Source organism: Triticum aestivum, chromosome 2D (assembly GCF_018294505.1).
Source record: "Triticum aestivum cultivar Chinese Spring chromosome 2D, IWGSC CS RefSeq v2.1, whole genome shotgun sequence".
Taxonomy (NCBI): domain Eukaryota; kingdom Viridiplantae; phylum Streptophyta; class Magnoliopsida; order Poales; family Poaceae; genus Triticum; species Triticum aestivum.
Window position 1 is genome coordinate 148,242,437 of NC_057799.1, and position 14,266 is coordinate 148,256,702.

Genomic DNA, 14,266 nt, shown 5'->3' on the forward strand with positions numbered 1-14,266 from the left:
TATGAGGCAAACTCAATTCCATTTTTTTGTAATTTTATTTTATAGACTAAACTAGTGATAAAACAAGAAACTAAAAGATTCGATTGCAAGATCTAAAGATATACCTTCAAGCACTCACCTCCCCGGCAACAGCGCCAGAAAAGAGCTTGATGTCCACTACACAACCTTCTTCTTGTAGACGTTGTTGGGCCTCCAAGTGCAGAGGTTTGTAGGACAGTAGCAAATTTCCCTCAAGTGGATGACCTAAGGTTTATCAATCCGTGGGAGGCGTAGGATGAAGATGGTCTCTCTCAAACAACCCTGCAACCAAATAACAAAGAGTCTCTTGTGTCCCCAACACACCCAATACAATGGTAAATTGTATAGGTGCACTAGTTCGGCGAAGAGATGGTGATACAAGTGCAATATGGATGGTAGATATAGGTTTTTGTAATCTGAAAATATAAAAACAGCAAGGTAACTAATGATAAAAGTGAGCGTAAACGGTATTGCAATGATAGGAAACAAGGCCTAGGGTTCATACTTTCACTAGTGCAAGTTCTCTCAACAATAATAACATAATTGGATCATATAACTATCCCTCAACATGCAACAAAGAGTCACTTCAAAGTCACTAATAGCAGAGAACAAACGAAGAGATTATGGTAGGGTACGAAACCACCTCAAAGTTATTCTTTCCGATCAATCCATTGGGCTATTCCTATAAGTGTCACAAAGAGCCCTAGAGTTCGTAGTAAAATAACACCTTAAGACACACATCAACCAAAACCATGTCACCTAGATACTCCAATGTCACCTCAAGTATCCGTGGGTATGATTATACGATATGCATCACACAATCTCAGATTCATCTATTCAACCAACACATAGAACCTCAAAGAGTGCCCTAAAGTTTCTGCCGGAGAGTCAAGATGAAAACGTGTGCCAACCCCTATGCATAGGTTCATGGGCGGAACCTGCAAGTTGATCACCAAATCATACATCAAGTGAATCACGTGATATCCCATTGTCACCACAGATACACACGGCAAGACATACATCAAGTGTTCTCAAATCATTAAAGACTCAATCCGATAAGATAACTTCAAAGGGAAAACTCAATCCATTACAAGAGAGTAGAGGGGGAGAAGAAACATAAGATCCAACTATAATAGCAAAGCTCGCGATACATCAAGATCGTATCACCTCAAGAACAAGAGAGAGAGAGATCAAACACATAGCTACTGGTACATAGCTACTGGATCAAGAGAGAGAGAGAGAGAGAGATCAAACACATAGCAACTTTGTTCTCATCATAATCAATTGAAACCTCTTCCGAAATAGTGGATTCATCACTAAATAAAGCCATGACCTCTCCAAATCCACTTTCATAAATATTATAAGATTCAACATACTCCAAAATAGTGGGATCATTACTTCCTAAAGTTGACACTCTTCCAAACCCACTTTCATCAAAATAATCATCGTAAGTAGGAGGCATGCTATCATCATTATAAATTTGCATAGCAAAACTTGGGAGACTAAAAATATCATCTTCATTAAACGTAGCCTCCCCAAGCTTGGGACAAACATTAATTGCAGCAAATATATTCTCAAAAACATCATCATCATCAAACATAGCATCCCCAAGCTTGGGCCTTTTCATATCATAAGCATAATCACTCTCATCATTAATAGTATGGATAACACCAATAGTATAGCAATTATCATATTCTTCCAAGCAAGTGCCAAAAAGATTTTCAGGATCATAAGAAGTATCATTATCTTCCCAATCATAATCATCACAACAAGCAATAGGCATAACGAGATCATCATCAAGTGCATCATCTTCCACAATTATTTTTGATTCATTTTCATGGGCCACAACAATAATAGGAGCAACATTATTTGGGAGAGGTATCTTTTACCTCTCTTCCTTTTTCTTTTCTTCTTCTTCACCTCATGTGTGGGTTCAATCCTCTTTTTGGAGCTCCTTATTAATGAGATTGATTGAATAGAAGGCTCCTCCTCGTTACCTGATTCATCATAAGAAATAATAGGAGAATATTGGGAAGTCTCTTCCCTTTCGTTAGTATTCTCTTCATCTTCTATTTGTTTTCTTTTATTTATGTAATTGGCAATATGAGAATTTTCAATGCAATTCACCGCACAATACATATAAATTTCTTCTAGATCAAAATGAATAACTCTATCAAGGGCAAATTCTGGAATAACCTTAGTTATACGTTTCATTTCTTCATAACCCAAGAGCAAACTAAGTTCATTATGATGTGCAAGGGAAATCAAGTCATCACAATTTTTGGACGATAATGAAAAAAATTGCATTGGGTACTGAAATGATCATGCTCATTACAAAGTTCACAAGTACGGCTAAGAAAATTTAAATTTTTAGCACAAACAGCTAGCCTTTCTTGCAACAATTTAGTTTCTAAATGCTTATGCCTCTTGAAATATCTATCTTCCCTATTTGGTGTGTACTTGCAAACCCAATGCACTCCACAAAAATTGACATGTTTATAGGAGACATTTTCATCATAACTAGTGCAATCATCATTAGTACTATGGATATTCAAGGAGTTCATACTAACAACATTGCAATCATGCTTATCATTCAAAGATTTAGTGCCAAACATTCTAATGCATTCTTCTTCTAGCACTTTGGCACAATTTTCCTTTCCATCATACTCACGAAAGATATTAAAAAGATGAAGCGTATGAGGTAAACTCAATTCCATTTTTTTGTCTTGTAGTTTTCTTTTATAAACTAAACTAGTGCTAAAACAAGAAACAAAAAGATTCGATTGCAAGATCTAAAGATATAGCTTCAAGCACTAACCTCCCCGGCAACGGCGCCAGAAAAGAGCTTGATGTCTACTACACAACCTTCTTCTTGTAGATGTTGTTGGGCCTCCAAGTGCAGAGGTTTGTAGGACAGTAGCAAATTTCCCTCAAGTGGATGACCTAAGGTTTATCAATCCGTGGGAGGCATAGGATGAAGATGGTCTCTCTCAAACAACCCTGCAACCAAACAACAAAGAGTCTCTTGTGTCCCCAACACACCCAATACAATGGTAAATTGTATAGGTGCACTAGTTCGGCGAAGAGATGGTGATACAAGTGCAATATGGATGGTAGATATAGGTTTTTGTAATCTGAAAATATAAAAATAGCAAGGTAACTAATGATAAAGTGAGCACAAATGGTATTGCATTGCTACAAAACAAGGCCTAGGGTTCATACTTTCACTAGTGCAAGTTCTCTCAACAATAATAACATAATTGGATCATATAACTATCCCTCAACATGCAACAAAGAGTCACTCCAAAGTCACTAATAGCGGAGAACAAACGAAGAGATTATGGTAGGGTACGAAACCACCTCAAAGTTATTCTTTCCGATCAATCCATTGGGCTGTTCCTATAGGTGTCACAAACAGCCCTAGAGTTCGTAGTAAAATAACACCTTAAGACACACATCAACCAAAACCCTAATGTCACCTAGATACTCCAATGTCACCTCAAGTATCCGTGGGTATGATTATACGATATGCATCACACAATCTCAGATTCATCTATTCAACCAACACATAGAACCTCAAAGAGTGCCCCAAAGTTTCTACCGGAGAATCAAGACGAAAGCGTGTGCCAACCCCTATGCATAGGTTCATGGGCGGAACCCGCAAGTTGATCACCAAAACATACATCAAGTGGATCACGTGATATCCCATTGTCACCACAGATAAGCACGGCAAGACATACATCAAGTGTTCTCAAATCCTTAAGGACTCAACCCGATAAGATAACTTCAAAGGGAAAACTCAATCCATTACAAGAGAGTAGAGGGGGAGAAACATCATAAGATCCAACTACAATAGCAAAGCTCGCGATACATCAAGATCGTATCACCTCAAGAACACGAGAGAGAGAGAGAGATCAAACACATAGCTACTGGTACATACCCTCAGCCCCGAGGGTGAACTACTCCCTCCTCGTCATGGAGAGCGCCGGGATGATGAAGATGGCCACCGGTGAGGGATCCCCCCTCCGGCAGGGTGCCGGAACAGGGTCCCGATTGGTTTTTGGTGGCTACAGAGGCTTGCGGCGGCGGAACTCCCGATCTATTCTGTTCCCCGAAGGTTTTAGGGTATATGGATATATATATATAGGCGGAAGAAATACGTCAGGGGAGCCACGAGGGGCCCATGAGGGTGAAGGGCGTGCCCAGGGGGGTGGGCGCGCCCCCTGCCTCGTGCCCTCCTCGTTGATTCCCTGACGTGCACTCCAAGTCCCCTGGATTGCTTCTGTTCCAAAAATAACTTTCCCGAAGGTTTCATTCCGTTTGGACTCCGTTTGATATTCCTTTTCTGCGAAACACTGAAACAAGGGAAAAACAGAAACTGGCACTGGGCTCTGGGTTAATAGGTTAGTCCCAAAAATAATATAAAAGTGCATAGTAAAGCCCATTAAACATCCAAGATGGATAATATAATAGCATGAATACTTCATAAATTATAGATACGTTGGAGACGTATCGGTGTGCCTTGCTATAAGTTTAGCAGGGAGGTACCAAAGTAATCCAGGAGTGGATCACTGGACAGCGGTCAAGAACATCCTGAAATACCTGAAAAGGACTAAGGATATGTTTCTCGTTTATGGAGGTGACAAAGAGCTTGTCATAAATGGTTACGTCGATGCAAGCTTTGACACTGATCCGGATGACTCTAAGTCACAAACCGGATACGTATTTATATTGAATGGTGGAGCTGTCGGTTGGTGCAGTTCCAAGCAGAGCGTCGTGGCGGGATCTACGTGTGAAGCGGAGTACATAGCTGCTTCGGAAGCAGCAGATGAAGGAGTCTGGATGAAGGAGTTCATATCCGATCTAGGTGGAATACCTAGTGCATCGGGTCCAACGAAAATCTTTTGTGACAATACTGGAGCAATAGCCTTGGCGGAGGAATCCAGATTTCACAAGAGAACCAAACACATCAAGAGACGCTTCAATTCCATCTGTGATCAAGTCAAGGAGGGAGACATAGAGATTTGCAAAATACATACGGATCTGAATGTTGCAGACCCGTTGACTAAGCCTCTTCCACGAGCAAAACATGATCAGCACCAAGACTCCATGGGTGTTAGAATCATTACTATGTAATCTAGATTATTGACTCCAGTGCAAGTGGGAGACTAAAGGAAATATGCCCTAGAGGCAATAATAAAGTTGTTATTTATATTTCCTTATATCATGATAAATGTTTATTATTCATGCTAGAATTGTATTAACCGGAAACTTAGTACATGTGTGAATACATAGACAAAACAGAGTGTCCCTAGTATGCCTCTACTTGACTAGCTCATTGATCAAAGATGGTTATGTTTCCTGACCATAGACATGTGTTGTCATTTGATGAAATGGGATCACATCATCAGAGAATGATGTGATGGACAAGACCCATTCATTAGCTTAGCATAATGATCATTTAGTTTTATTGCTATTGCTTTCTTCATGACTTATACATGTTCCTCTGACTATGAGATTATGCAACTCCCGAATACCAGAGGAACACCTTGTGTGCTATCAAACGTCACAACGTAACTGGGTGATTATAAAGATGCTCTACAGGTGTCTCCGAAGGTGTTTGTTGGGTTGGCATAGATCAAGATTAGGATTTGTCACTCCGTGTATCGGAGAGGTATCTCTGGGCCCTCTCGGTAATGCACATCACTATAAGCCTTGCAAGCAATGTGACTAATGAGTTTGTTACGGGATGATGCATTACAGAACGAGTAAAGAGACTTGCCGGTAACGAGATTGAACTAGGTATGATGATACCTACGATCAAATCTCGGGCAAGTAACATACCGATGACAAAGGGAATAACGTATGTTGTTATGCGGTTTGACCGATAAAGATCTTCGTAGAATATGTAGGAGCCAATATGAGCATCCAGGTTTCGCTATTGGCTATTGACCGGAGATGTGTCTCGGTCATGTCTACATAGTTCTCGAACCCGTAGGGTCCGCACGCTTAACGTTCGATGATGATTTGTATTATGAGTTGTGTGTTTTGGTGACCGAAGTTTGTTCGGAGTCCCGGATGAGATCACCAACATGACAAGGAGTCTCGAAATGGTTGAGAGGTAAAGATTCATATATTGGGAGGTAGTATTCATCGAAATGGTTTCGAGTGGTTCGGGTATTTTACCGGAGTACCGAGGGGTTATCGGAACCCCCCGGAGGAAATATTGGGCCTTAGTGGAGAGAGGAGGGCCGCAAGGGGTGGCCGCGCCCCCCCATGGCAGTCCAAATTGGACTAGGGGAGGGGGCAGCGCCCCCCTTTCCCTCTCCCTCGCCTTCCTTTTCCCTCCGGTGGAGAAAGGAAAAGGGGGGGGGCGAATCCTACTAGGACTGGGAGTCCTAGTAGGACTCCCCCCATGGCGCGGCCCTCCTGGCCGCCGGCCTCCTCCTCCTCTCCTTTATATACGGGGGGGCACCCCAAAGGCACATCAATTGTTCTCTTAGCCGTGTGCAGTGCCCCCTCCACAGTTTACTCCTCCGATCATAGCGTCGTAGTGCTTAGGCGAAGCCCTGCGCGGATCACATCACCAACACCGTCACCACACCGTCGTGCTGACAGGAACTCTCCCTCGACCCTCTACTGGATCAAGAGTTCGAGGGATGTCATCGAGCTGAACGTGTGCTGAACACGGAGGTGCCGTACGTTCGGTACTTGGATCGGTTGGATCGTGAAGACATTCGACCACATCAACCGCGTTAACCTAACGCTTCCGCTTTTGGTCTACGAGGGTACGTGGACACACTCTCCCCTCTCGTTGCTATGCATCTCCTAGATAGATCTTGCATGAGCGTAGGAATTTTTTTGAAATTGCATGCTACGTTCCCCAACAAAATATCATTCTACAAATGTCGGTTTTCTATGTGTAGGGAAACAGGCAATCCAAACTTCAAATGATATAAGTGAAGCACATGAAGTATTCTAAAAGCCATACTCAAAAGATATAAGTGAAGTGCATGAAGCATTCTATAAATCAACCAAGGATTATCTCATACCAGCATGGTGCATTATTAAAAGAAAAAGAAAAAGCACACGGCGCTCCAAGATTTACGCATATCATGTGATGAATAAAAATATAGCTCTAAGTAAAATTACCGATGATCGTTAGAAGAAAGAGGGGATGCCTTTCTGGGGAATCCCCAAGCTTAGGCTCTTTCCACTCCTTATTCCTTCATCCATCGTGATCTCACCCAAAACTTGAAAACTTCAATCACACAAAACTTAACAAAACCCTTGTGAGATCCGTTAGTATACTAAAACAAATCACCACTTCCAGTATTGTTGCAAACTCATTCATATTTTATTTTTGCATTGTAGCTACTGTATTATAACTTCTCTATGGATTATACCACCTATAAAATCCATAGTTTCATCAAAGCAAGCAAAACAATGCATCAAAAACAGAATATGTCTTAAACAGGACAGTCAGTAGTAATCTAAACATCAACCATACTTATGTAACTCCAAAAATTCTGAAAAATTAGGACAAAATAAACAATTTGTATAGAAGTACTGTGCAAAAAGTTTCAGAAGTGTTTGACTTGCAGTAAAAAATGTAAAATCACGCACTACAGCAAAAGTTTCTGTTTTTGCACCGCACAAACCAAACAAGCAATCTAATCATCCTAAAGGCAAATCTTGGCACATTATTTTTATAATACAATGGAATTATACAAGGGGATAATTATTTTTGTTGAAAATTTTCTGTAATCAAGGTTCACAAAGTTTCCATGGGCATGAACAAAGTTCAAGGCTAGCTCCCATTTTAACAATGCTCGTCTTTCTCACTTTCACTTTTCTTTTTGAAATTTTTTTAGGTTCCCCTCTTTATTTTTTTGTTTTTAAACTTTATAAATCACTCAACAGAAATAATGACTCTCTAAAACTTCCGGGTTGTCTCCTTGGCAGCACTTTCTTTAAAGCATTAAGCTAGGCATATAGTGCTCAAGTAATGGATCCACTCGGATCCCAAGGTATATCAAAGCCAATTTTAATTAACAATGATTTGTGATTTAGTAGTGACCACAAAGTAACATATATCATGTAATGACGAAGTCTAACTCTCTTCCTATGCATCGGCATGTCATAAAAGAACAATTCATGCACACAAAGTAAAGGCCAATGCATTGTATAAACAGTTTGTTGCAATTTTATCGTATTGGAAACATAGAGAGGCGGAGATGTAGTTCCTCTCTCATAATAATTGCAAGTAGGAGCAGCAAGCACATGCATATTATATTTATCAAAATCATCATGTGCAATAGTAGAACGCAACCCATCAATATAGTCCTTAATAAGCACAAACTTCTCTGATATAGTGTAGTTGGGAGAATTCAAAAGGATAATAGGACTATCATGTGTGGGTGCAATAGCAACAATTTCATTCTTAACATAAGGAACTATAGCAAGTTCATATCCATAAGCATAATTCATATTGGCATCTTGGCCACAAGCATAGCAATTATCAAGTTCATCAAAAAGGGATATTTCAAAGGAATCAAATGGATCATAGCAATCATCCTTCGGTAAGCACGAAGGGAAATTAAAGAATGTATGAGTTGAAGAGTTACTCTCATTAGAAGGTGGGCACGGGTAGCTAATCCGCTCTTCCTCCTTTTGTTCTTCGCTCTCCTCGTCATCTTTTTCATCTAATGAGCTCACAGTGTCATCAATTTCTTCTCCCATAGATTCCTGCAAAATATTAGTCTCTTCTTGGACAGCGGAGACTTTCTCAATAAACGCATCAATATCAACATTGTATTCATAATTCTCATAGCAATATTTGAGTATAGCTAAAAAATTTCAGGTCTGTAAATAGCATCATAAGATTTTCACACTCCTTAAACAAAGATTCAATTTCATAAGCACCCATAAAAGCAACGAATTCTTATATTTATTCCACATCATAGTAATCATATATACCATTAGCATAAGAAGCCAAGGTTTTATCATCATTAAATTTGCATGAAAAGGGAAGGTGTGGAGCCTTCATCCTAGAGCAACAAGTATAATCATATCTCAAGCATAGTCGCTGAGCATACCAACGCAACATATAAATTTGATCCCATAATAGTTTCCCTTTTTGAGACAAGCAATAATCCCTAAAGTATTCACGTTGATCCAACGTTACTCCCATTATATAGTTGAATGGGGTTTTCTCAGGATTATCAAAGTAGTGCATAATATCTTTCACATAACAAGCATCGAGGGTTTTAGGAGGTTCCCCATCTCCATGAGTAGCAAGTACACATTTTTTTTGGTATTTCGTGTTCCATATCCATAAGTAAAGATAGAAAAAACTTAGAACAGCAAATAAAATCTACTTAGCGATAAAGCAAACAAGCACACACGAGAATATTCACCCCACGCTATTGCTCCCCGGCAACGGCGCCAGAAAAAGGTCTTGATAACCCACAAGTATAGGGGATCAATTGTAGCCTCTTTCGATAAGCAAGAGTGTCGAACCAAACGAGGAGCTAAAGGTAGAACAAATATTCCCTCAAGTTCTATCGACCACCGATACAACTCTACGCACGCTTTATGTTCGCTTTACCTAGAACAAGTATGAAACTAGAAGTACTTTGTAGGTGTGATAGGATTCGTTTGCAAGATAATAAAGAGCATGTAAATAAAATCTAGGGGCTGTTTAGATAAAGACACGACTAAGTTAGTTTTAGTAGGGAGCTTTTTGTCACAAGAAAGTTATTTATCCCTACGCAGTCGATAACTAGACCGGTAATCACTATTGCAATTTTATATGAGGGAGAGGCATAAGCTGACATACTTTCTCTTCTTGGATCATATGCACTTATGATTGGAACTCTAGCAAGCATCCGTAACTACTAAAGATCATTAAGGTAAAACCCAACCATAGCATTAAAGTATCAAGTCCTCTTTATTCCCATACGCCATGACCCAATTATCTGTGTTTGTGTTTCTATCACTCACGCAACGCAGACAATAAGCAAACCATGAACATATTGCAAACCCTACAGCGGGGATCCCTCACACTTGCGCAACACGGAGAGCACCATAGGACAGCACCAATAATAAAACATGCAACTCAAACCAATCACGATCATCAATGAACCCATAGGACAAAACGGATCTACTCAAACATCATAGGATAGCCATACATCATTAGGAAATAATATATAGCGTTGAGCACCATGTTCAAGTAGATATTACAGCAGGGAGAAGGGGTGTTACACCGCTGCATAGAGGGGGAGAGAGTTGGTGATGACGGCTGATACGTCTCCAACGTATCTACTTTTCCGAACGCTTTTCCTCTTATTTTGGACTCTAATTTGCATGATTTGAATGAAACTAACCCCGGCCTGACGTTGTTTTCAGCAAAACTACCATGGTGTTATTTTTGTGTAGAAATAAAAGTTCTCGGAATGGAACGAAACTTTGCGAGGAATTTTTATATAATAAATAAGAATTTCTGGAGCCAAGACCTACCGGAGAGGGGGCCCTGGGTGGGCACAACCCACCAGGGCGCCCCCCTGGCGTGCCCAGGTGGGTTGTCCCCACCTGGTGGCCCCGCAGACCCTGAAACCGACGCTATAAAATCCTATTTTTCCAGAAAAAATCAGGGAGAAAGAATTATCGCGATCCACGAGACGGAGCCGCCGTAACCTCTTGTTTTTCATCGGGAGGCCAAATCTGGAGCCCGTTTGGGGCTCCGGAGAGGGGGATCTTCGTTCTTCGTCATCACCAACCCTTCTCCATCGCCAATTCCATGATGCTCCCCACCGGGAGTGAGTAATTCCTTCGTAGGCTCGCTGGTCGGTGAGGAGTTGGATGAGATTCATCATGTAATCGAGTTAGTTTTGTTAGGGCTTAATCCCTAATATCCACTATGTTCTAAGATTGATGTTGATATGACTTTGCTATGCTTAATGCTTGTAACTTTGGGCCCGGGTGCCATGAACTCAGATCTGAACTGTTTATGTTATCATAATTATATCCATGTTTTAGATCCGATCTTGCAAGTTATAGTCACCTACTACATGTTATGGTCCGGCAACCCCGGAGTGACAATAGTCGGGACCACTCCCGGTGATGACCGTAGTTTGAGGAGTTCATCTATTCAGTATGTGTTAATGCTTTGTTCCAGTACTCTATTAAAAGGAGGCCTTAATATCCCTTAGTTTCCAATATGGACCCCGCTGCCACGGGAGGGTAGGACAAAAGATGTCATGCAAGTTCTTTCCATAAGCACGTATGACTATTTACGGAATACATGCCTACATTATATTGACGAACTGGAGCTAGTGCTGAATCGCCCTAGGTTATAACTGTCTCATGATGAATATCATCCAACAAGTCACCGATCCAATGCCTACAAATTTATCTTATATTGTTTTTGCTAAGTTACTACTGTTATCATCAGTGTTACACTTGCTAAAAAATCACTGATATCACTGTTACCGTTACTGTTGTTGCTGTCACTACTATCAAAACTATCATATTACTTTGCTACTGATTACTTGCTGCAGATAATTAATCTCCAGGTGTGGTTGAATTGACAACTCAACTGCTAATACCTTTAAATATTCTTTGGCTCCCCTTGTGTCGAATCTATAAATTTGGGTTCAATACTCTACCCTTGAAAACTGTTGCGATCCCCTATACTTGTGGGTTATCGAAACCTTTTTCTGGCGCCGTTGCTGGGGAGCATAGCTATATTTGTTGAGTCACTTGGGATTATTATCAATTTATCACTATGAAGAATCTAAAGGATCATAAGACTAAGATTTATCCCTCAAAGACGAGGGGAGATAAGGAACTGCCATCCAGTTCTGCTTTAGATTCACCTTTTGTTATGAGTAAACTTGCAACACCACCACATGCTATCAATTCTAATATGTCGCAAGTTATTGATGATGCTACTTCTGCTATGGATAATGCTTATGATGATGCTAGTACCTTGCTTAATAATGATGATGTGCCACTTGGTGACTTTCTTGATGAACAAATTGCTAGAGTAATACAACATGATGTTGTTGAATCTGATGATGAGCTTGAAACTGAAATTCCTGAAACACCTGCTAGAACTAGCCTTCCTAGATATGAATTGCCTAAGGTGTCGTAAGGTTATGTTATGAATGAGGAGACAACTAGATATATTCTTGCTTGTAGGGATAGAGATGATCTAGAGAAATTACTATGTAAGTATAAAGAAAAATCTCTGAATGCTAGAATGAAATGTGATCCTAAGTTTTCCACTTCTCCTATTTTTATTGATGATAAGGATTATGAATTCTCTGTCAACCCAGAGTTAATTACTTTGGTTGAATCTAATCCTTTCCATGGTTATGAAACTGAAACTGGTGTGACACATCTTACTAAGTTGAACGATATAGCCACCCTTACTCATGATGAGAAAACTCGCTATTACTTTATTCTCAAATTATTCCCTTTCTCATTAAACGGTGATGCTAAAGCTTGGTACAATACTCTTACTCCCGGTTGTGTGCGTAGTTCCCAGGATATGATTTATTACTTCTCTGAAAAATATTTTCCTGCTCATAAGAAACAAGCTGCCTCACAGGAAATATTTAACTTTGTGCAAACTAAAGAAGAGAGTCTCCCACAAGCTTGGGGGATGCTTTGCCAGTTACTTAATGCTTTGCCTGATCATTCTCTTAAGAAAATTGAAATACTTCATATCTTCTATAATGGACTAACCGATGCTTCTAGGGATTTCCTAGATAGTTGTGCTGGTTGTGTTTTCAGGGAACGGACTATTGGGCAAGCTGAAGAATTATTGAATAACATATTGAAAAATTATGATGATTGGACTCTTCCTGAAGCACCGGCTAAACCCACTCCAAAGAAGAGGAGTATATTATATCTCAGTCCTGAAGATATGCAAGAGGCAAGAAATCTATGAAGGAAAAAGGTATTAAAGCTGAGGATGTTAAAAAGTTACCTCCTATTGAAGAAATACATGGGCTTAATACACCACAACTGCCTAAGGTGGTAGAGGTAAATTCTCTAATGAGCTTCAATGATAATGACAATCCTCACAATATGCATCCTAGCCAATGCCTTTATGAGTTTGAAAATTACATTAGAAAACAAGATCACTTCAATGCAAATGTTATGAAACAATTGAAATACAACTCTGATATGATTGCTCGCTTGAGTGACTTGTTATTTAGAATCTCAAATGATGTTAGAGGTGTTGGAAAACATGCTTCTATGGTACTGACCCAGTTAGAACAAGTTGCTAAATCTCAAAAAGAATTGCTTGATGAAATTAATAACAACATACATGACTTTGCTATTAGAGTTGCAACTAGAGGAGGTAAAATGACTCAGGAACCACTTTATCCTGAGGGACATCCAGAAATAATTGAACAAGATTCACAAAGAAATAACACCACTGCACCTAGTCCTTCTAAAAAGAAAAAGAAAAAGAAAAATGATAGGACTTTGCATGCTTCTAGTGAACCTGAAGTAGAAAAACCTCCTGATAATGAAAATGAAATTTCTATCTCTGATGCTGAAACTCAATCTGGTAATGAACATCCACCTAGTGACAATGAAAAAGATAATGCTGATGTTCATGAAGATACCCAACCAAATAATGAAAAAGAACCAGATGATGATGTTGAGATAGAACCACCTATTGATCTTGATAACCCACAACCTAAGAATAAAAGGTATGATAAACGTGACTTTGTGGCTAGAAAACACGGTAAAGAAAGAGAACCGTGGGGTAAAAAACCTATGCCTTTTCCACCTAAGTTAACTAAAAAGAAAGATGATGAAGAATTTGAACGCTTTGCTGAAATGCTGAGGCCACTCTTTTTGCGTACGCGCTTGACTGATATCTTGAAAATGCCTTCTTATGCAAAGTATATGAAAGACATCATCACTCGTAAGAGAAAAATACCGAAAGCTGAAATCTCCACTATGCTTGCTAATTATACTTTCAAAGATGGAGTACCTAAAAAACTTGCAGATCCGGGAATACCAACTATACCTTGCTCTATCAAAAAGAATTATGTGAAAACTGCTTTGTGTAATTTAGGAGCCGGTGTTAGTGTTATGCCTTTCTCTTTATATAAAAGACTTGACTTGAATAAACTCACACCTACTGAAATATCTTTGAAAATGGCTGACAAATCAACTACCATACCTATCGTTATCTATGAGGATTTGCCCGTTGTTGTTG